General features: G+C 40.4%; 1 long non-coding RNA gene across 2 annotated transcripts in view; it reads right to left on the bottom strand.

Annotated features, from left to right (window-relative positions):
* Positions 1 to 22,944, bottom strand: part of LOC118499162 — a 62,862-nt gene extending 39,918 nt beyond the window's left edge. For both annotated transcript variants that reach the window (XR_004901678.1, XR_004901679.1), the window contains exons 1-2: positions 22,748 to 22,944; positions 16,288 to 16,435 (exon numbers count right to left, since the gene is read on the bottom strand). This is a non-coding gene — a long non-coding RNA (uncharacterized LOC118499162). The remainder of the gene's footprint in view (positions 1 to 16,287; positions 16,436 to 22,747) is intronic.
* Between the last annotated feature and the right edge of the window lie 2,398 nt (positions 22,945 to 25,342).

The raw sequence follows: 25,342 nt of genomic DNA, 5'->3' as shown, positions 1-25,342 counted from the left end.
GGAAGTTCTCCATTAGGTTCCTCTTATGGGTAAGATCATATGGTATTTGTCTTTTGCCACCTGGCTTATTTCATTCAGCATAATACTCTCCAGTTCCATCCATGCTGTCACAAAAGGTAGCAGTTCCCTCTGTCTTTCTGCTATATACTATTCCATTGTGCAAATGTACCACAATTTTTTGATCCACTCATTTACTGATGGGCACATAGGCTGTTTCCAGCACTTGGCTATTGTATATAACTCTGCTTTGAATATTGGGGTGCATAGGTTCTTTTGAATTGGTGTTTCAGTATTCTTAGGATATAATCCTAGCAGTGGAACTGCTGTGGTCAAAAGGCAGTTCCATTTTTATTTTATTGAGGAAATTCCCTACTGTTTTCCACAGTGGCTATACCAGCCTGTATTCCTACCAACAGTGCACTAGGGTTCCCTTTTCTCCACACCTCACCAGCACTTGTTTGTTGATTTGTTTATGAGGGCCATTCTGACCTGTGTGAAGTGGTATCTGATTGTGGTTTTAGTTTACATCTCTCTGATGACTGGTGATGTTGAACATTCTTTCATATACTTATGGGCCTTTTGTATGTCTTCTTTGGAGAAGTCCTTCGGGTCCTTCATCCATTTTTTAATTGGATTGTTTAGCTTCCTGGCATTGAGTCACATGAGTTCTTTAAATATTTTGGAAATCAAACCCATGTCCAAGATATCATTGGCAAATATATTTTTCTGTATGGTTGGTTCCCTTTTTATTTTTATTTTTTATTCCAACACCCAAAATAAAAGCAACAAAAGCAAAAATAAACAAGTGGGACTAGATCAAGTTAAAAAGCTTCTGCACAGAAAAAAAAAAAAGAAAGGAGGAGAAAAAGAAAACATCAACAAAATAAAAAGGTGACCTAGTAAATGGAAGAAAATATTTTCAAATCAAATCATATATCTGGTAAGAGGTTAATATCCAAACTATACAAGGAACTCATACAGCTCAATAGCAAAAACAAACAAACAAACAATCCAATTTAAAAAAATGGGCAGAGATCTAAGTAGGTATATCCAAAGGAGACACACACAGACAGCCCACAGGTTCCTGAACAGACAGATGCTCAACACCACTAACCATCAGAGAAATGCAAGTGAAAACCACAATGAGATACTGTCCCATACCTGTTAGAAAGGCTATCATCAAAAAGATAAGAAATAGCAAGTGTTCGTGAAGATGTGTAGAAAAGGCAACACTTGTGCATTCTTGGTGGGAATATAAATTGGTGCAGCCCCTATAGAAAAGAGCATGGAGGTTTCTGAAAAAATTAAAAATAGAACTACCATATGATCACTTCTGGGTATTTATCTAAAGAAAACAAAAATACTAACTCGAAAAGATATATGCAGCCTCATGTTCATTGCAGCACTATTTACAATAGCCAAGATGTGGAATAACTTAAGTGTCTATCAATGGATGAATGGATAAAGAACATGTGATATGCATACACACAATGGAATATTATTCAGCCATAAAAAGAGTGAAATCTTGCCATTTGTGACCACAGGGATGGACCTTAAGGGTATTACACTGAGTGAAATAAGTCAGAGAAATATAAATACTGCGTGATCTCTTTTTTATGTGGAATCTAAAAACAGAAAAACAAACAAACAAACAAAAACATGCTGAGAGATATAGAGAATAGATTGATAGTTGCCAGAGGCTGGGATTAGGGGATGAAAGCATTGGGTAAAAGGAGTGGGGTCATCAAAAAATATGTTACGTAATACCTGGTGGAAGCTTGAGAATAGAGACAACCATCAAGAAATCACATAATAACTTTGTCTGAGGCCTTGGCCCCAGTGTTCAAAAACTAAAGTTTAGCACAAGCTGGGAATTTGGTCACTTTAAAAGAGCCTATGTCAGATGTCTCTGTCAAAGGCCACACATTCTAAAAGGTGCCGAAGCTACATAAAACACTAAGGGGAACATTTTGTGACTACGTATGAGAAGTGTATTTGATGTACATTAATTAGTAAACATTACTAGCAAGATACTTGATGGGAGAGAGCACTGAAGGGATAGAGAAGCTACTGGGTGGAAAAGTGCTAATTAGAAAAAATGCTGACTTTTTTGCAGGTTTATATCTCACATCGCTACATAATTGGCTCTTTGTTTTGGTTTGGTCTGTTATTATTTGGCACTTGAAAGAACCCACAGACATTTTGAATCTTGCTTTTAAGAGTGTGCGATTCATTCAGTGAAACAGTAATCACTAAACTTCTGGATTTCAAGAACCGGGAAAAATAAAAATGAACAAAAATAGGTAGTTGGATAAATAGATGAATTGTGTATACTGCCACAGACAGTAAACTTCATTTTGCCAAGTTAGTATATTTATTTCTTTTTTAAAAATCATCATGTGTTATCACTGTCCATTCATAAAGAATGGACAATTCAAGCCCAAGTAGTAAAGTCATAATCTCAAAATAAAGAACAGAACTTTAATCTCAATAAATCCATCTTGAAAAAATTTACCACATTGGACATATTCCTCTCTTTGTAGATCATACAGCATTTGGGAACCCTGGGCTGAAGGAATGTCCTAACAGAGTGAGAACTAAGAGACTGGACATAAGACTGCCTAGAACACCTCCAAGGATGTTCAACTTGTTTAGGAAATTCAAGGTGAATTTTTTTAATAAAGTTCAGATATGTAAGTGGCAACAGTTGAAGATGAGTGAGAAGTTTAACAAAGTGCATGTGTCTCTCTCAGCCAGTCTTGCAGTACACATTTAGATCTTTTAAAATGTAGGGATTGTCAGGCTCAGAAGTTCTAATAAAATCCTTCCCCATCCCCCACAGGACACACGTGGTTGGACAGAAGTGTTACAAATGATCACTGATTCATATGGCTCTTCTTTTGGGAAGACAGCTTACTGCGACCCAAAAGTGACAATCCAGCCACCACAGCATCCAGGTGGCAGCTATCTTGGATCAAGGTATGAAAGTTCAAAGGAAATAATCTCTGGAGGCCTCCAAATCCAAGCTTAAAATGAATGTCAAGCGATGGCAAACATCATATCCACAATGCACACCTCTACCTGAGGAACAAAATTAAGTCCCCACAGGATCCGCAAGTCCCCAAAGATCAATAGACTCTTTGGTGAAGTCTGACAGCAGAAGTTCATTATGGCCGGACAGGTGTCTCAGCATCTGCTCCCCAAACACATCAGTCAATGAGAAGATTGCCCAGGCACAGATGTTTGTAGGATTTTGGAATACATCACGGAACTTAATTGGAAAGAGCTCAACCACCCCATGGATTGAGCTCCTTTCTGTTTCTTTGGAACTGACTTATCATGGTTCCTAGCTGCTCTTTTGGAAACCTCTGGAACTGCAGACAGAGGAAGCACACAGGCATCTGCTGTGGAAGAGAGCAGTACCTGAGACCGTGTCAGGGCCAGAATTAAGCTGATTGGCACATGCTAAAATGCAACATAATAGAGTATTTGTCGCAGTGGCCCTCTCCTGCCGTTGGCTCATGAGGAATAATGATGGCTTACTGACAGAAGCAGGGACTCAGCCGCTTGATAACATTGTCGCACCGATGGTTTGAAGTGGCCCTGCCGTGGCCAGCGTTTGGCTGGAAACAACAGCCATTCACTCTCTCAGGCAGGGTGCTGAAAACAGACCCACAGCCACGCACAGCGCAGTCCATTCTGAAAGGCATTCTCTGCCATAATTTCCATTGTCACTCTTCCCCTACTGTTTATATAATATGGCAAGAGTGGGACCGAGAACTAATATTACAATCAAGAGCCTCAAACAACAAACAGCAGAGCTGAGTTTTCTAGGGAGAGGATTACTGAGCTTCCTGCAGCGGCAGGTACGCCGCGGCACACACCACCGCCCACCTTATTAAAGCAGCCCTTTCCTGGGAAAAGAACATTGCCACGGACATAATGAATTAATTTGGCATTTCCTTCGGTCTCACTCAGCACGCAGTGTGCTTCCCTGAGCATGAAAACAGCACATCTTCACGGAAACATTTCTGAAATGATGTGCCTCTTCATAGAAAAGATCAATTTGAATAGATTCCAGCCCCAAGAGGGCAATTCAATACGAAAAGTTTTCAACTAGAGTCAAGACAGATCGTCCAACTAGTTTTCAAGCCCAGCACAGACCACTATCTTTGTCCATATTTCAGCTTACAAACCCTCTCTCTTTTGCCCTCTCTTGCGATGTATATGCATACACACACATGCATTTATTTGTAGCTCTTCCTATACTGAGAACAAAGCTCTTGCTCTGTCAGCATAAAGGCTGTTGCTGTGGAAGTGAAAATAAAAAAGTGCGCTCTACTTTAGGGAATGGAAGCATAAAGTTATTGAATGTGACTTTTGCTTGAGAGGCTGTTTTGGGGTTGTTGAAAGTTAGGAAAAAAAAGATAAAATAGAATAATAAACTGAGGGGAGGGATGGAGACAGAGATTGGGTGATTAAAATGCTAGCTGGTGGGTACAGTGTTGAAAACACAGCTTTGAGAGGTGAAAGGCCAGACTCGGTGCCAAACGACCAAAATGGAATTAGAGCTGAAAAGTACAATGAGCAGACCGAGGGCCAGAAGCCATGCATTGCAACAAGGATGTGATAATTATAAACAGCCAAGGGGGCGGGTGGTGGAAATCCAGAAGTGATAATGTTGTGCTTCCAAGAAGGAAGGCCGGCCCTCCTTAAATCAAGTGTAAGAAGACCAAACAAACCACCGACCGACACCATGGCACACTGAGTGAAAGATCAGACAGCTGTGTTTTCTTTTCTTTCTCCTTTATTCTCAGGTCAAGTGCTGCTGCCACTGCATTTTCGGTTGGTTTTTGCAGGCATCCATCACAGAGACATAACTGTTAGAAAAGCAGAAAGCTCAAAATCCTCTATGCTTTTTTTGGTATCTTCTGCATTTCCAATGTCAAGAATTTATGATACCAAAAACATAGCATTTATTATTACCACCCCCCTTCTCCTGATAGGTGCCTGAAAACAATCCATCCCAAATAACTGTAATACCTACAAAATCAGGAGCCGTGGCTGGGTAGCTCCATAGGTAAGAGCCCAGTACTAACAAGCAGAGTGCATAAAGCAGCGGTTTCTGAATGTGGCTGTCCATCAGAATCATCCAGATGGGATATTAGAACTCCCCATTCCAGTGACGTAGGGCAACAGGTACAGGTTTTCAGTTACCTTGACCTTGGTAATTATTCTACAGTGTATATCAACTCATTATGTGGTATACAATTGTATTTGTCAATATTCCTCAATAAAGTTAAAACAAAAACAAACAAGTAGACTTAAAAAGAAAAACAATTCCTCAGAACAATTAAATGAAAATTTCTGGGTGTAAAATATAAGTTTTTTTTTGTTTATTTGTTTGTTTGTTTCGAGAACCCCCAGTGTTGAGATATCTCTGTGTGGTCCCACTGACTTTGACCCTTTCCGTAGCCCTAATGGCACTGCTAACCCCATGTTGCCCAGCCCCCCAATATCAGCCAATGGGCCTTAGGAAGCTCTCATGTGAATGTGGACAGCTCAGCACCAATCCATCACCTCACCCAGCAAGCCAGTCTGAACTAGTCCCAAGAGAGTCCAAAGCTCGATGATGAAGCAGCTCAACAGAGGTGGCTTCAGAAACCAAGAAGCAGATTTAAGCTCACAGAGGAAATTTCACCCCTGGAATAAACAGGCTTTTATAGTCTCCCACCTAATCCCTGATATATATCCTCTAAATACTATTGCAGGTAACATTTTAGGGCCCAAAGTGGGGACAGTTTCTCATTTTTAGGGAATGACAGATGGAATGACATTTTTTGGACCCCTGCTGATAGTTTTGGACCCTTTGGGATCTTTGCTGTAGGTTTGACATTCTTCCTTAGTGAAGAGTAACCTGCTAACATTCAAGGTTTGCTCTGACCCCACGGGCTTCTTCTGCATTCCTAGGGGCCTGAGTAAGCATGTCTCAGTCTTGGGCTCACTGTCCTTCCCAGCTGCACTTGAAAACTTTCTGAAGTCTGGGTGGAAAGCAATCCCCCAAAATTCCAGGCTTGATTTTTTTTAAAAAAATATATTTCAATCAAAACTACAAAGGCTAACTGAGCTCTTTGTTAATTCAATGACACAAAATGATACTAGATATAAAATGCTTTCTATATTGATGTATATTTGCTCTATAATGTACTACAAAAATCTTTCCTACAGTAAATTTTTATGCCTCCTTTATTAGGGTGATTTTCTTAATCCTGACTTTAAAACTGACTTCTGAGTCAAAACTCCACAACCTCATTAAGCTCCTTAACGTAATTCCCCCTACACCATTCTCCTTATTTCTTAGTTCTTGTAACTCTCGTGAATCATTGTAGCATTTGTGCTTGTTACACCTGTTAAAAAAAAACAACAACAAAAAGACACTTGCAATGGCTCCCCAGTGCCTACTGAATGAAGTTCAAGCTCCCCAGGCTTCATTTCCAAATATTCCATAATCTGATTCCAACTCTAATTCCTAGTCTTTTGGTGAAATCGTCTTTCCCTGTCCCCGGAGCATGCCATGCACGGTCCCAGCAGTGTGCTGTTTGTGTGCAATTCCCTTTGTGGTGAGGACTATCTGTCTTCTTCCCTACATTAGACAGGTTGGGTGAAAGGCTTCCCTTTGCTTAACCATAGGTCATGAGTTCTTAACCTGAAATCTATCCACTCCCTGGAGTTCTTAAATGATTGGGGGGGTGCATACCTTTTGAAGTTATTACACAAAATTGGGTGTGCATATCATTGGCTATAGCTTTGGTGGCCTGCAGTAAACCATGCCTCCTGGTGTTCATGTTTGTGTGTAGTTCCCCCCCATGAATCTGGGCAAGCTCTGTAATCTGCTTCCACTAATAGAATTCAGAGGAAGTGGCTCTGTGACCACCAGACTGTTGGAAGTTTAAGCAGCCACATGGAGAGGCCAAAGAGAAAGAAAACGGAAGCCCCTGGCCACACTGCCGGGACCAACCGTCAGCCATGCGGGTGAGGCCATTTCGGAATGTCCAGGTGCCCCGGTGTCCCTGCTGACACCAGATCAAGCAGAAGAACCAAACGTCCATGCACACAATCATGAAAATTAAAAATTAAAACAGAACTGTCATTGTTTTGGGGCAGTTTGTTTCACAGTAATGTAAAACAAAACAGAAGACATGTGGATGCTCCTGAGTGAAGGTTTTTCAGGGAAAAATATCCAGGTTCTCAAAGGAATTAGTGATGCAAGGCAGGTTAAGTATCTTTATATGAGGAGGCCCCTGTAAAGCAGTTAACATAGTATCTGCCACGTGGTGAGCACTCAGGAAGTGTTTGTCTATTATTATTATTATTATTATTATTATTATTATTATTCAGCCAATAGTCCACTCTAGGTATTCCAAGGAAGAATTTCTGGAAGACAAGTCATCACTATGGATGAGAGAGAAGCCACAATGACAATAATAAAAGTGAAAAACAAAAATCTGTGCATCAAATCTGAAGGGTGAGTAGAAGGTAGGATAAATGGACTTGAAACAAGACATGAGAAATTAGGGTGGGCAAAATTTGAAAAAATCATATCGGATAGTTCAAAACTTACCTTGAACAGAAGGTGTGCATGAAGAATGCCCCCTTCTCCCCTCTGTACAACATACTTAACTACATCCTGGACTGCCCTGAACCAGTGAGTTTGGAGCAAAGGCTCTAGGTCCCCAGAGGATAGAAGGATGGGTGAAGATGAGGCTGACTTCTGGAAAAGAGGCAAGTTGTGGAAACACATGCCCATCGGTGCGATGCTTCAGTGAGGCAGAAAATGAAACCATTGTCCCTGAGTGACCAGGGATGGGAGGGCACTGGGAAGCAAGGCAAAGACTCAAAACAGCCACTGAGGGAATGAGGAAGGCTGCCAGCCAGAAAGGAGTGAAATGACAGACGAGTAGCACGGAAGGCCCAGCTGCAGCTGGAGGGCTCAGAGTGAAATGCAGGTCTCCATTCACAAATGACTTCTCAGCAGAATCCTTCCTTGATGCAAAAATGATAGACAGGCGGTTCTGTCTCTGGAGATGCTGGGCAGAAGCAGGACGGCCATCTGCCAGAGCGATGTTTCAGGGGGTTCGAGAGCAATTCATATGACTGCAGAGTCCCTCCTTACCCAAGGACTTCTTACCACTCGCTGGCTTCTTGGCCTCAGCAGATTATCTAGCTATTCTGTGCCTTGGTCTCCTTAACTGCGGACTCAGAATGGCTGTTTTAAGGGTTATATTAAAAGCATACTTATAAAGCACTTGACACAATGTTAGCCATTATTATCATCATTATTGTTATTATCACTCTATAAACCAATGGTAGTAGTTTACTTCTTCCCTTGAAGACTCAAGCCCCATTCTTTAGAATATCCTGTGAATTTTGCAACGCTCCATATTATGCCCACCTGAAGACCGTTTCCTTAAAATGGAAATATGCGTCTCTATGCTTACACATGTGTATAGTCATTTCCACGGATACCATCCGCCAAAGCTACTGGAATCTGCGTTAAAAGTTATGTCCTACTCCACACATTCATCCTTGGGCTTCCCAGACACACTGACAAAAAGTCAAATTCCAGTATTGATTTTGTGTAGTCAGCCAATAATGTTTCTCTTTCTTTGGGGGATAAAGTGATCACACATGTACACACACACGCTTTATAGAGCTTAAATAAGAGAATCCAGATAGTGGAAAAGCCAATGAGTATAAAACGTAAGCCTAGGTGTGATGGTTAATTTTATGTGTCAACTCGGCTGCGCCACAAAGCCTAGCTATTAGTGAAACATTATTCTGGATGATTCTGTGAGGGTGTTTGTGAAGGAGACTTACATTTAAGCTGATGGACTTTGAGTAAAGCAGATTGCCCTCCCTAATACGGATGGGTCTCATCCAATCAGCTGAAGGCCTAAATAGGCAAAAGACTGGCATCTTCTGAGCAAGAGGAAATTCTGCCAGCAGGTGGCCTTCAGACTTCCTCTGCAACACTGGCCTTTCCTGCATCTCCAGCTGGCCAGCCCGTCCTGTGTGTTTTGAATCTGATAGTTCCCATAATCACCTGAGCCAGTTCCTTAAAACAGATCTTTCCATATATATACATACACACATCCTGTGGGCTCTGTTTCTCTGGAAAGTCCTGACGAATACACTAGTTTTGTCCGATGTTCTCCTAATGGGCCATGTGACAGCCTAAGATGATCCGAGCTTACGTAAAGGAGACCTAACAGGTAGCAATAGGTAGTACACCCTTGGCCCCAAATTATTTTTTGACTGTGAACTTATGACAATACTCCTCAGGAAAGCACTTGGAGATTAATAAAGGCATGAAATCAAATTCAGTGCCCTGTGAGTTTGTGAAGTTTAATCCTCTATGCCAGTACCATTCTGCCTATCAGACTGTGGAACTTCCCCTATATCGCTCGTCTTGGGTTCTTGTAGTACCCACATTTTGCCCAAGGCTTTTTATAAGCATAGCAAAATCTGCTGTTTCAGAGATAATATTCTTTCCACATCAGCCATATCCAAGGGCCTTTGGGCTCCACACTAGCTAGCATTTTTTCCTGTATTTCAGGTAATACAGCTCCGTATTTTTTTGTCATAAAGGTTCTGTCATAAATATTCAAGAAACATTTGCCTGGGAGACAAATGCAGCGAACACTATGCTGTTAAGTAAAAGTGGCAACTATCTATTTTTTCTATTCCATTTCAGATAATAACTTTCTGTCTATCCTCTAAATGAACATTTCTATAGCACTGGAACATTTTAAAAAATTACTAAAAACCAAACTTATTATTTACATACTTCTAACTTCCCATCTTGCCTTGTTTAATGACAGACTTCTTTTTCACTGCATTTAGTCATTATTTTTTCACTTTTCTTCTCTGTCTTTCTCTGTGCAATTACTTTCACTGTTCTTTGTGGGTTTCAGTTCCCAAATTTACCCTTACCTTCTCCTTGCTTTCCTCAAACTTCTTTTCTATTTTTTTTTTAATTTTTTTTATCCTCACCTGAGGACACGCTTAGTGATTTTAGAGAGAAGAGAAGTGAGGGAGAAAGAGAGGGAGAGAAACATCAATGTGAGAGAGAAACATCAATCAGTTGCTTCTTATATGCACCCTGACCAGGGACCAAACCTGCAACCCAGGCATGTGTCCTGATGGGGAATCGAACCCACGACTTCTCTGTTATGGGACAACACTCCCACCAACTGAGCCACACTGGCCAAGGCTCAGGCCTCTTTACCACTAGACTAGAAATACCATTCCATTAATTTTTAACTCTGCTTATACCCACTGAGGGTCTTTTCCCTTGTTGTGAAAATAACACCTCTTCCAATTTATACTCCTCACTAATGATTTTATTCCTCATCCCTAATGCAGTGGTTGCTTATCATCTTCCTTTATAGCCTTTTTCTTAGTAGTTGAGAAAATTACAAAAAGTTAACTGAACAATGATCATTTCTGGCTGTTCATTACCATGCTTCATAATTATTAATCATAGAACATATAATTGCCAAGTAATATGATACATTTCTAGTTGTAGGAGCTTCAAGTCTTACTCTAACTTCTCTGTCTTCATTTGTTCATCTGTAAAGGGAGTTTTATAACAACATTAATATGTGCCTCAAAGGACTGGTGCTGTGATTACATAAGATTAGCATATTAAAGCATGTCATAAACTATGAAAGTGGTAATATGAAGGTTGGTGTTTTCCCATCCAGGTATATATTCATTCAGAGACTTACAGTGGATTAAAAACGAAATTAAAAACACCGCCATGAAAAGTAAATAAAGAAACTAAGCAGCACACAATTAAACTTAGTTTCAATTGTGCTACATTCTTTCTGTCACCAAGAAACTAATTAGTACGACATAATCACATACTTCCTGCCCAGTAAACATACAAGTCCCAGAGGAACAAATGATTTGTATCATGAATCACTGGCCACTGCTTACTGGTAATTATCATATAAATGAGGTGCTTCTGGTTGACCTCTGATTCCCTAGTCCTTTTCTGAGACAGCAAAGATACAGCAGTTATGCAAAAACTTGACAAAATTTAAATTACTTTTCAAGCCTCACCTTGTGGATATTCTTTATTTTGAAAAAAAAATCACTACCCCAATTAAAAAAATACTATCAAAACAGATACTAAAATACTAAAATGTTAGTGTGTGTTTAGAAATGGCTCCCACAATTAAAACAGAAAAATTCAAGAAAATATGTCATAAAGCTCCAAGTCTAATTATGCACATCAGCAATATGGACGTGACCGTATTCCAGCCTTTCTTGAGGGGCCAGCGAGTCAAAGTTAAAGGAAGACACCCAGCTCTGTCCCAGATTAGCTGCATGAATTTCCTTAGTCACCTTCCTTATCTCACCCATGGGTTCTTCCTTTGTACAAATGAAGTAATTAGATCAGATGATTTTAGGGTCACTTCCTGTCCTAACTTTCCTTGATTCTGAATCTTAAAGAAAGAAATATACATGTAATATGCCTTAAATATTGTTTAAAGCCATATTTCTCAACAGGAGCTGACACTGGAATCACCTTGGGAACTTTCAAAAACACTGGTGCTCGGGCCGAACACCGCAGAGTGGGAATGAATCGGTCTGGGCGTAGCCGGCAAACAGAGGACTGTAAAGCTCCAATGTGCAGCCGAGCTCAAGAGGCACTTGTTAATTACTCCATACTTTCTGGGATTGCGCATTTCCTCTTCTTTTCCTTCCTCGGATCTCCGAGGCTGCCTTGTCATTAAAACCATGGGGAACCTGACTTTCCCTACCTGACCGCAGAGACCCCAAGTGAGATGATGCCAGTGAAGATCCCTGGCAGGGCACTGGCTTGCAGGAGAGATGTAAGAAACAGTCATTTATTTCTCCCCACCCGACTTCCTAGACCCCCAAAGAGCTGGACCTCCCTCCATTACTTATCAAATATTGGAATATCACTAAAAGAACTTCCATACATTTTCCAAAGTAGAATTTTCCAAACTATCCCTTCAACTCAACAAAAAGACATTGATGTCACGGACCCCGCCTCCATTGATGTCTCAATACCTAGAATCACTATTTATTCAATGAAGAGGTGAACTGATCAATGTTTCCACAGACCCTTTGTCACTGGCCCTGTCACCTGCCTTGATGCACATACACACACACTTCACCATCTTTTCCTAACTCTGTTTTTGACCAATGTCAAAGATCTGAGTTTCATAGATCACATGTTTTCCTTCCCCTCATTACAGTATCTCTACTACCTACCCCTGGAGATCCTATCCTATAGATAGGATACTATAGATAGGATACTGTCTGGAGATACTATCCTATAGATAGGATACTGGCATTGACAAAGTCTCAATAAAATACTGCTTGGGCATGGAAATAAATGGACTTTTATTTTGTCATATATGAGCTCAAAATATGATGAGAAATATCAAGAAATGGTAGAATTAGAGAAAACATACCTAAAAAGCTGACTTTGTGTGTGTTACAAAGTCACCTGAAGCTTGGTTTTGTAGCCCCTACTGAGTCCCTACAGGAAAACCCCGAATCAATAAAAAAGATGAAGGCAAAATTTTCATCAGACCGGGCCTCCATCAGAGGAGTCTTTGCTTAGAGTGTCTGTCAGCCCAGTCCTTGATTTCAAAGACTATTATGTGACAAACGGGCAGGGCCAGAAATAGAAGAAAAGAACAATATTCTATCAGCCAATCTTCCTTATCAATCAGAATAATTCATGTGTTTTCTCTTTCAAGAGGAGCATGTGGGATGGAGTGTAGTTGAAGCCTGAAGTTATCATGAACGGCGGGGGTGGGGGTGGGGGTGGGGGGAGAAAATTGCTAATGCTGCAGTCTTCCCATCCATCACCTCCAATACAATAACAGTGTCTATTTCATCATTTCGTTCGTACAGGCAAATATTCACTGAGGATTTTGACCAGGCCTCTTCAACTACCCACCTGATTGCTGAAGAAGTCAGGCTGCCTTTGGCACTTGCTCCTTGGGCTCGGTGATGACTTGAGAAACAAGGAGGTTATAAACTAACTTCACAGTGGGTAAGATCGTTGAATTGTCTCGCATGCCACTCATGTGCCTTTCTAAATCGGCTCAGCACAAAATAGTGTTTGTCCTAACCAATCATATCTGAAACTTGCAGAGGGAAGCATCACCTGCGATTACAGAAACATCGAGGGGGCTCGTCTTAATGCCGCTTTGTGTGGGCCGCTTTCTACACCCCCACGTTCACAAATCTAGAATGATCTGGAAGAAAACATTCAGAACAAACCACTACTTTAGAGAAGCATAACTCTTTTTAAAGATTGGGTAAATAGGTCAATGTTCTTTCTAAGGAAAGCAAACCGCTAGTCCCAGGCACCCCGAGACGAGGAAGGAGTGAGGTGGAGAAAAAGCAAGGCTCTCCCCCAGGGAGACAGGTGATTCATTCACCTTGAGGAGAGCTGTGTGCTCATTAGGCCCACCGGGGAAACATTTAGCAAACTTGAGCAGCAATTTTCTAAATGAGTGGTAATTTTCTTAATGAATCTTCTCCCTAAACCTTTGTGAGGATAATTGTGTGTAATTTTAGAGACAGAAATAAGCTCGAAGGAGCCAGAAATGACTCGCCCACAGCCACGCTGAGAACTTGAAAGATTCCTCTCTGTTTCCCACTCTGGTAGACTGTACTCTTGACTGAAGGCGAGATGAGAAACAGGAACATGGGCGCAAATACATCATCAGAGCAACTGCCACATACTTGACTCCACAGCCGTCCAAGTTATTAACAGGATCTGGCTGATACAATCACATCTTTCTGGCCCTTACATATTGCTGTTGGTTATTCAAAAATGTTGAATGATCAAGAGAAATGTACTTTTTAACTTTTTGAAATGAGAGACTAAGTTAATTACATCCTACTCAAAGGGAATTCACTGAATATTTTGATTTCAAAGGAATGTTAGAAGGGTTTCATTTTCTTTGCCCCCTATATTTTTTTAATAGCACACACGTTAAGAAGCTGTAAAAACAGTTTCCTAGGAAGTATTTTTTTTTGTTTCTCTATGGAGTAGGGTCAGATTTTTCCCTACTGCCTCATCTTTTTACATTATCTCTCATAATACCTTTGAAGATTACGGCAGTGCTGAGAATAAGAGTTAAGCAATTGTCTTACATGCATGGGAAATGGAATTTCACAAGACAAAGTGCACAGGCTTCAGAATCACAAAATCCTGGATTCGAATCCCACTTTGGCCACTACACCGTGAACAGATCCTTTCAAAATACTGCACCGCACTTTCCCATCCCTGTATAACATGGGGAGAACAATGCTCACCTCCCGCGGTTGCTATGAGTATGAGAAATCGTGGTTGTGTACAGTGCCTGGCTCACCCAAGTTTCTCCAACTCACGAGCCCTCTCTTCCCTTCAAAATTTGTATCAGTCTGAATCCTGGTATAATCCCAATTGGTTTTGATTTTGTAGAGATGGTAGAAAACGTAGCCAACAGTGCTACAGCAGCATTGTGAATGAGAACGCCAACTCAGATACGAATCAAAATGTGGGCGGTAAGGGGAGAGCGAGCTGGAATCACCCACATCTGCTCATTCACACAAAACCTCGGGCAAGTTCCTCTGTACATCAGTTTCTTCATCCATGAAACATGGTAAAAATTGTACTTGCTATTCTGACTTCACACATTTGGTGAGAAGAATAAAATGATGTGCTTAGTTGGCAATGCAAGTGTAAAATACAATTCTTAGAATAGTACCAGGTACACAGTGAACTCTGTAAATATTGACCCTTATGATTGTTGATATATTATTTTTCACTGTTGTATCCCAATGCCTCGGACACCGTTGGTCACGTAGTTGACATTCAATAAATACTTGTTGAGTGGTTGATTAAATAAATAAAATGAATAGAGTTGTCTATCAGACCCAGTAATCTCATTTCAAGGTGAAAAATTCATCTGACTCTATTTTCCATGACCTAGATCCACTGTCTTATTGACTTAGAACCAAAAGAGAAACCATTGTGTATTAGAATTACATAAAGACAGGTCTGATCATTTCCTAAAATTCTTCAAATGTATTCAGAAAGCCCAAAATATGCCCTAAGCTGAAAACTCAGAGAAAAATCAGTTTCAAAGAATTAAAGAAATCCTTCAGAACCTTCATGTCCCAGGACAGGAGGTGGCTGGGGCTAGCAGAGTGAGGCTACTCCCATCAGGGCATCTCCCCAAGGTGGCCCCACGTGATTTGGAAGACCAACTTGGTATTCCCAGGGACCGCTTGACCCTGAGTGCAGCTAGAGCATCAGCATCTTCACTCCCATGCACTGGTCTGTGTTCATGATGACAGGCGGGGAGGAGAGGGATAATGATCCATCCCAACCGAGTCTACGCTTTTCCTTGCTGTCCTCAAGAATAAGGCTCTCGGCTTGGCACTGCTTCTTTGTCCCCCAGGTCCCATTTATGACTTTGAACACACTCGCGTCAGTGCCAGACACAAACACAATCTGACCAGAAATAAACACCGTGATTCCTCTTCCTCCATAAATAACATCCTGATAACAGACCCAGCCCAGCTGCCTCCAGGCCACCTCCTCCCCAGGCAGCAAACGGAATTCAACGCCGCCTCAAAGTTCAAACGGTGACAGATGCATGCCTATAACCACAGAACAGAAAAAATATATATATCCTTTGAAGATAATATTTTATATTATTCCCTCTCATTTTTTTTATTGAAAAAGATTTTGCCCTGGAATTAGGGCAAATAGCACTTAATTTAAATCTTTGTAAAAATAAATATTAAAAACAACTAAAAGCAGGATCCTGCCACAGATATGAGCTGCATTCCGTTATAAGTCCCCTGGAGAGGGAACAATATTAAAATCCAAATAAGCTCAGGTTTGTGCCCATTTTAATGTTCGGCTGCTGCAGAAACCTCATTAAGTTGTGTTGCGAAATCATTTCCAGTGTTCACTTGGAACTTTTTTTTGAAAAAACGTATTTCCAGCGCTTACAATGAGGAACCAGGTAACAATTCACCTCTACAGGAAACAGCACCGAGTGCAGCCTGGCCTCGCAATAACTCAGCTATAGTACTTTTAACAAAGGCCGGAGCGCTCCGCGAAGCGGGGCAGACGCAGTCGCGGCACATAACAAGAACAACGGGAAAGGACGGCACCGTTATTAGACCCGCCGCACGACTGCAAGCACGCTGTCCCTGCTGCAGTTTCATTACCTGGATTGAGGGGAAGAGACTTCAGGTGTGGCGTGACCCCGCTGAGCCGAGCCTAGAAAATCACAGAGTCTGTCAGTCTTTCCCATGGTGGCTTGTTTCAGCACCACGAGCAAATCACTTCACCTGCTCCTGTCCCAGTTTCTCCCGACTGCAAAGAGAGCAAAATAACGTAACAGCCATTGCCAACCATGGTTTTAAAGCTTTATTGACTTTTGAATGCTCCATACATCACATAATTAGTTAACAGACAAACAGATAATAAATTATTTACACTGAGATCCTTGTGTCAGGGACAGCTTTGGGGGGAACTGAGATGGAACCAATCATCTATCTATTCACTCTCCCAGCTACACTTGGCTCCTTCCACCTGCCATCTTCCCTCCCTCCCTCCCTCCCTTCTCTCCTCCCTCCCTCCCTCCCTTCTTTCCTCCCTCCCTTCCTTCCTTCCTCCCTTCCTTCTTTCCTCCCTCCCTCCCTTCCTTCCTTCCTTCCTTCCTTCCTTCCTTCCTCTTCCTTCCTTCATTCATTCTTGTGAATATTTAAATAATTTTATGAAGATGGTCACTGTCCTAATCCTAGTTCTGCCACTAACTAGTTGCATAAACTCAGGTGACTTCCTTAACCTGAGAGTTGGTTTGCTCCTCTTGGAATTTTTTTTAAAATTCCAGAGCCCTTGTAATAATCATATCATAACATTATACATATGAAAGCAGTTTTAAAATATGAAGTATTATGAAAATGCACAAGCAATAACAAGTGACCAGCCAAAATTACAAAGAGCACCTTGATCTCGCTCTCTCTCTCTCACTTGATTGTGATGTTACAAGAACTCAGCTTCTCTTTCCCGAGCCACAAAATACCAATACGTGAAAAATGATTCTGCCCTTTAGAAACTGCTCCTACTTCAAACCCGTAAGCAGGAATGTGTGTTTTCTTTCGCCTCCCACAAAATGCATAATAAAATAAAGTTCAGCCTCTGGAGAATATGCAGTTATCAAAAATCAAAATGAAAACTCAAAGGAAAATGAAAGGAATAGCAACACTTCCTGTCAGCAGGTAAATAACTCTTTGAGAGATCAGAACTGGCAACCACTGTCTGAAGGAGGAACATTCTAGCAGGCATTGTTCTCGGTAAACAAGAAAGCAGATGCCACCCCACATTTTGTGAAATATTTATGACTCCACCGCACGCCCTTTTGGGGGAGCAAATTGATGACTGTTCTACCCGACACAATCACCCGGGGTGCGCCAAGCACAGCCTCGATCCATCACGCTGATGTGATTTGTTTTGCCCTATTCAGAGGCTGCCTCCCCTTCATTCCCACGTCCAAGATGGAGAGGGTGGAAAAGATGGAGCATCCAAGGCTTCTTTCATCATTTTCTTTTTCAGTGCCAAGAGTTACAGTGTTTGGGAGTATCGCTAGATAGGGAAGTGTTTGGTCTTCTTCAGATTGGCCAGACAAATCAGGGACAGTGTTCATCCCTTTTTGGTCAGCTGCCGCCCACCTCATATTCACAGCTATGTGCATAAGGCTGTGTCACGAGGTGATATTCCACTCCGCATGGGGTTTAAAAATCAGAACGCATACCACCTGAAACTGGATTAATGATGGAAATGCACACTGACAAGGGATGGAGGTTAGGATTGCCAAAATAAACTCGAGCACACAACGAGCCTGGAATTAACTCTTCAGGTTACAGAGAGCTGGTGGGTGTTTATTCAGCCTCCGTCGAGTGCCAGGCGATGCAACATGCAATGACGGTTCCTTCCATTAAAGGGGGTCTCAGACACAAGTAAGCGAGGGATTGAAAGGTACAGTTCTTCCATGACTGGATTCCAAATCTATCTCTTGCTACAGCCTTTTTGGTACCCTCTATTCCAACCATCTTGAAGTAGTCACTGCACAATTCATATTCCCCAGCTTTTACTTCAACGATCCCCACCTCCCAGGCATCCCTCACGTTCTTTCTTCCTGTCGAAGTTTTATGCATGTTAGAAGCCCCTGTTCACATTCCGCCTCCTCCGTGCATCTTCCTAGATTCCCTATCCTTGATTACAACAAATCTCTTCTGTTGTCTTTCAGTACTGTATAACTTGTATCCTTCATAATAGTTCTTACCCCAGTCTAACTTTCCAGGTTGAATTCTGGGGATGCTTATCACCACAGCGAGTTGATTGTGTGTTTCTGGAGAACAGGTGCTATATCCTAACACAGGTTCAATTGAATAAATTGTTCCCAAAGACATCACCCTCATTTGGGAGCCCCTGTGGCATAGTAATTAATGTCACTGTGTTGATTCTTCCTCAAACTAGTTATATTATTTGATTTTATTTCTAGGGAAGCACTAGAAAGGACCAGCAGTTACGACTCCACACACCCTCCATCACACCAGGCACGTCACGAAGAATTATCCTTCAGGGAGCCTGACCCTAGCGCTGTCTGCCCTGTCACAGCTTTTTCTAAGAAGGAGGCTCTACCCCACCCCACCCCCATCCTGTATTCACAGCTCTGGTAACCTCAGCTGTCAGAAATCTTCTTGCTCAAAGATCTTCACACTTAGATATTTTTTCACCTTGTCAGTACAAATGTTTGTTCATCAAAAACAGTGGATAAGTTGTTACAGTATTTCATGCTTTGAATTTTCTCTTCTTCAGGGCAGAAAAAGAGGAGGGGGACTCAGCCTCCTCAAAATGGACTTCATACTCTGTGTTTCACTTTAGGATGTGTGGTGTACGTGCTCTATGAAAAATCTATGCAATAAGGAAGGGAAAAAAGCACTCAAGAAAACCTAGATACAAAATTGCCCCCCCAAAGCCAGTCATCCAGTGGTAGGCTTTATGGCTACAGAATTGTATGAGAACATGAAAATTATAAAGTGGGGGAGAGGGAGGGAGACAGGAACTGGGGACTGAATTGCAGAAAGGCAGAAAGATCTGCAAAATATGTTCTTCTCAATATAACACTCCCAGCAGAGAGAGAATTAAACCTCAAATGTGAGAAAGCACTCTCCAACTATTTTTATTCATTGACTAACCTACATTCTCTGATGTGTTGGTGTCACAATTCCGTTGAATGTATACATAAGCTATTAAATGGTAATGGAACTGCATGCATTATAACCATAGACACAAGATCACCAGGCCAGAAAAGCTAGGTTATGGTCCAAATGATTTAAACTTTCATATTTTTTTTATTTACAGAAGATTATTTTGCTTACAAACTGCTCTCTAAGGCAATTATAGGAACATATGCATATGTGCATATGCATTCTAAAGAAGAGAAGAAGTTGAAGGAATTATATTTATTCACTGGGCCAAAATAAATGTCATTATATAAAATAGTGAGCAGTTCCTAGCTAAATACCAAATGCTAATATCCATAATGGGTGACATTTCTCAAATTAATCCATAAGGGTCTTCTTTACAAAATTACCTGTTACTGAAGCTAAAAATTTGTTCAGTTATGGTGTGCTGTTTTTTTTAATCACTTCAAACAATATAAGAAGATTCTTCAGTTCCCACAGTCTCAAAATTCTACTGTATTTTCACAGTCCTGGGGGACCCTTCTTCCCTAGAATTCTGGCTCCGACATATTGTAGCCGTGCAACTTTAGCAAGCTGTCTAACTTCTGTGTGAATGTCTTCTCGTGTATAAAATGAGGATAAAAATAAAATATACCTCATTAGATTGCCATGAAAATTAAAAGAGTCATGTGAACTGATTAGAGGAGGGTCAGAAATACGTGGTCAGCAAGGCTGGCTGGTTCCACAGGGGGAGGAACAGGACAGGGTGAGCGAATCAGTCCACACTTTGCTGCCCTGGTTTCAGTACCCGTGATAATTACAGACTGAAGGGGGGCTGCCGACCCTTAAACTTTTTCCCTGTTCTTTTCCTTGCTTGATAGTAGCCAGTGCCTCATCTTAACTATAGTATTTACACCAAGTGTTCACCTACAGTTTTCAAGAAAAGAAATTCATCTCACCACTATATCTGAAAACGTAAAACAATCAAGTCGCACCTCCAACAACTTCTGTGTCAGTGAGACACTGAGGCTGTCCACACACGGGGAGATAATAAAAGATTCAGGAAAAGTCCCTAACCTTTGAGGCTGACATCAAGGAAAACAACAGTGCCCTTTCCTCAACAGGTCCCCAGGCAGCTCTGAATGACTGGCCCATGGGTCCAAACCAGGGGACAGCTCGGGAGTCCCCGATTGCTCTTCTTCACTATTCACCATCACCTTAGATTTTCTCAGTGGAGGCAATTTTTATCATATGGAATCGATATCATATCCAGTGACGGACTAAAGTGTGTCATGTATACAAAAATTACATACTTATAAATACTCATTCTATAATGCCTTTCTTTCATTTCAGCATTCATCAACAAAACAAAAAGTAAATACCTCACTAATTACACTGACCAAGGTATACATTTCCAGGAGGTTCACAAGACAACAACACAAAACATAAAATAGTCCTGGAAGAGTGATAGGAATTTTCTTTGTTAAATTGTTTGTATATTACAAAAGTAATATTATAATTTTAGAATTGGAAATGGAAGAGCAAATACATATGAAAGGGAAAAGTTAATAAATAACCTCCAGGCACCTTCATTCTTACTTCTTCAAAGTAAACAATCAAATTAAATATCTGCCAAATAATCTTTCATGTGCTCATTAAAAATGTACAAATGTATGGAAGGTATTGGCTGCTTGTTTTACAAAAATGGTTTTATAAGGTACATGTTAATATGAAACTGATTTTTTTCACCTATTGAAACATCAGGGGTAACCTTCTCCATCATTGCATATATTTTAAATAACTGCATAATACTCTATATTATAGATGTCTCATAAATTATTCTCCTATCCATTAATACGTAGTTTTTTCCAGTAATTTTTTAACCACAACACAAAAGCTGGATCTTAGTATACTGATGTTTTCAAAGGAGGGATTACCGAGAGAAAGGAAACTTGTATATTTTCGATAGCTATTGACAAACTGCTCCCTCCAGTAATGCATGAGTGTGCGTGCTTCCTGCCGTCTCTGCCAGAACTGATAATATCATTTCCTTTGCTTTTTGCTCTTCAGATGGGTGATAAAGACATCTCATTGTTATTTAAATTTGTATTTCCCAGTGTGAAATTTTAGTGTTGAGTCACTATTACCATTAAACAACATTTTATCCTATTTCTCTAAATGAGTGTTCCTCAGTCACCGAGCTATTTATATTTTGGGCCAGATTATTGTCTGTCTGGGGGTCTGTCTTGTGCACCATAAGGTTTTCTGCAGCGTCCCTGGCCTCCCCCCACTAGAGGCCAGCAGCACAACCACCGGCACAGTGACAACCAAAACTGTCTCCAGACCTTGAGAGGCTCACCCCCAGCAGGAAAACCTCTATGCTAAATGCCAAATTAGAAAGACTGTAATTTCTTAAATTTACTCATCATATGTAATAAACAACAAAATTTGAGGAATCACCTCAAAGATATCTTTTCAGGGTTGATAAATCCCAAAACCCCGTGCTGGCTGGTGTGGCTCAGTGGATTGAGTGCTGGCCTACAAACCAACAAGTCTCTGGTTCGATTCCCAGTGTAGGGCCCATGCCTGGGTTGTGGGCCATATCCCTAGTGAGTAGCAGGTGAGAGGCAACCACACATTGATGTTTCTTTCCCTCCCTTTCTTCCCACCTTCCCCTCTCTAAAAACAAATTTAAAAAATCTTTTAAAAAAAATGCCAAAGTCCAAAAATATGAGTGAATATATAGCATCAACACAGTATGATGTATACCTCTTTAGGCACATAATTAATTTAACACCAGCAAGACTGAGAACAGAACCTTCTAACAGACAGAAGGGAAGTTATTCAAACCTTGGGCATAATAACTACTTTAATTTCAAAGTCAATAGGCAGCTTTTTCATTTCATTCCAATTCCCTGTTTATAACTTGTGAACAGGTAAAGATAAAAAGAGTTGTTAAATATTTAAATATCTATTCACTGTGCCAAAATCTCAAGTGAGGCTGTTTCTTTTGATTATTTCTTTTGATTATTACAGTATTTTGATTCACTTTGATTTCCTAATCTAAAATAGACAAATGCTTTTCATAGAACTTCCTATAATTGGGGAGAAACTTCTTTTGTTAGAAAATGGAGTTCCAAAATATTTTTGGACTAAAAATAATACTCATATTACTTTTCTCAAGAAAAGAATGGCCCATTCTAATTAATCGCCTCTAGTACAGAGCAGTTTTTCCCACCTTCAAAAGAGAAACATACCAAGAACAGGGGGAAAAAATTAAAAGAGTTTAATTGAAATTCAACGCCAAAAGCAAGAACTAACACAACATCTCTTCCCCTTCACCTAGGCATACAAATAGACTGAATGCTGCCTTATTGGTAACAGTGATAACACGAAGCACATAGACACATAGCAGGTTCTTTGCAAAGAGACTGACCTTTAGCAATTTATTCCAGGAGTAATTTTCTGGCTTTAATTAGAGGTCATTATTCCTTTCTGATGAATTCATAAATAATAATAAAACGGCTACCAGCCATTCCCCGCAGGCTTCCAGGTTCCAGGTCTCTGTAACAGCAAAGGGGACGATGGTTTTAAAAAGCCAGAATGCCAGTCATGAGATCTATGTGACTATTGATAAAATACTGACAACAGCACTGCAGTAAATCAATCAACAATGCAAAAAGCTGACCGACACAGAAACGTGGAACCCTGCCCTCCTCTGCAGGAAGTGGGCTTTTGTGATGAATTCGCAGGGCCTGACAAAATCCCTCTGCATTGTGATACACAGGCTGCGGGCACAGGCCAGCCTTACCCAAGTCCACTTACGAATTTTAGATTTTTTGAGCTTAAGACTCTTCACACAGTTTATGTTGAGAGTGAAAATTAGAGTTTCTTACCCATGGTTATGACCACCCTCTAGGCTCTTCCCCCAAAGAGAATTTTTTCTTTCAGAATTCTTTAAAATATGAACTGAACAGTTTGTGCCGTGTGAATTGATGAGTCAATTAATTGCTTATATTTTCGTCCTGTTTCAGCTCATTACCAGCTATTTCAGGTAGCTATGTTTAATCATTCTAGTCCCAAAATTAATTGGGAAATGAAACTTAATACTAATTGGTTTTCTATTATATGCATTTAAAAATATCTGTATAAATCACTAGATTAAATAACAAGCAATTGGTGGTGTTCTTCCAATTACAGCACCTCCAGCAAAAATTCCATTATACAGAAGCAAGTTGAATCATGGTTGATTTATTAATGGATTTGGTGCAGCGTATAATGAGGTTGTGGATATTGAATCCACTTACATTCATTTAAATAATCAGATTTCAGAGACTTTTAAAAATTGAGCTTTTAGCTAAGAGAACTCAAAATCAAAAATGTGGAGAAAGAAATAATCAGACAAGTCATGGCTGGCCAGCGCTCAGAGGACTTGAGGCAATCACACAGTTTTGAGAAAGGGTCTCCCCCGCCACAGCCACCTCCCGTCGTCTTCAGGCTGGAGTGCCTGTCCCCCCACCCAACATGACGGGAAGTCTGCTGCAATCATTCTAAAGTGGTGGTGGGCCAACTCGAGGAGGCCTAAATGCAGGCTCCTGCATTTTTAGGCATTTTAGGCATAAATAGGGAGAACTGACATTGTTGTGGCCAATTCTGCTTTTTCCATCTCTAATACCTATAATCCAGTCCTAAGGAAAATACCAAGTGTCTATTTCTTGGGTTGAAAATACATATTAAGCAGGTTAATATTACTCATTTCCAAGAAAAGTTATAGTTATTGGCATATCTATTGTGGCCTATTTACGAACACTGAAATGGTTTCTTAATGTATTTTACTTACAAAAACAAATGGTGATATGTTGAAAAGTTGTATGTAAGTTGCAGTCAAGTGAAGTCATGGAGAGAGATGAACATTTACACTGTAGTTTTGTTTTTGTTTTTCTCTTTTGTTTGTTTGGGTTTTGGTCAGTTCCAGGCTTAATTAACTAAGGCTTAAAGTCTGATTTAGATCACAAGCTTGTAGTTCTGAACACCATCCACTTACATATTGCCCTTCATAGGATTTACATAATTATAAGAAATTAGTCATGTAATTAATTTTTAATGCTGTATACCTATAAGAACACATAAACTCCCTGGGGCCACAGACTGTCTCTGCCTGTCTTATTCATGGATCTATCCCCGGACCAAGCACAGCGCCTACACGTAATAAGAACTTGTTAAGTTCCTGTTCTCCAGTGAAGACAGAGATTGGCAGAATGGATAAAAACACATGATCCCACTATCTGCTGTGTACTACAGACTCTCTTGAGATCCAAAGACACAAACAGATTGAAAGTGAAACCATGTAAAAAGATATTCCATGCATACAGCAACCTAAAGACAGCAGGGGTGGCTATACTAACATTAGACAAAAAAAGACTTTATAAAAGCTTACCAGGAGCAAATAAAGACATTATATATTGACATAAGGTTTATCACAGCAAGAAAATATAACAATTATATGTATCCATGCACCTAATGACAGAACATCAAAATATGGATTGGCCAAAAACTTCCTTTGGTTTTTTTTTTCATAAGATGGCCCTAGTAGTGCTTAGTTGTCTTTAACTTCTTTCAAAACAGTTTTGTTAGATTGCAATGTGACAGCTGTCATATCAGTATGCTTTAAAAAAACTTATCAAAAGTGGTAAATTTTTGTGTAATCATTTTAATATTGAAGGTGGAAGAAAACAAATAATAATTTTGGCATATTATGCTTTATTATTTCAAGAAAGACAAAAACACACTGAAATGCAAAAAAGTAAGATTTGGGCAGTGTATTGACAGTGTATGGGCAGTGCTAGGACTGGTCAAATGTGTCAAAAGTGTTTTGCAAAGTTTCATGCTGGAGATTTCTTGTTGGATGATACTCCACGGTCAGATAGAGCAGTTGAAGTTGATAGCCATCAAATCAAGACATTAGCTGAGAATAATCAACATTATACCATGTGGTAGATAGTCAACATACTCAAAATATCCCAACAATAAA

This window comes from Phyllostomus discolor, chromosome 2 (genome assembly GCF_004126475.2).
Source record: "Phyllostomus discolor isolate MPI-MPIP mPhyDis1 chromosome 2, mPhyDis1.pri.v3, whole genome shotgun sequence".
Taxonomy (NCBI): domain Eukaryota; kingdom Metazoa; phylum Chordata; class Mammalia; order Chiroptera; family Phyllostomidae; genus Phyllostomus; species Phyllostomus discolor.
Note: the sequence above shows the minus strand (reverse complement) of the source record. Positions and strands in the feature narration are given on the sequence as shown.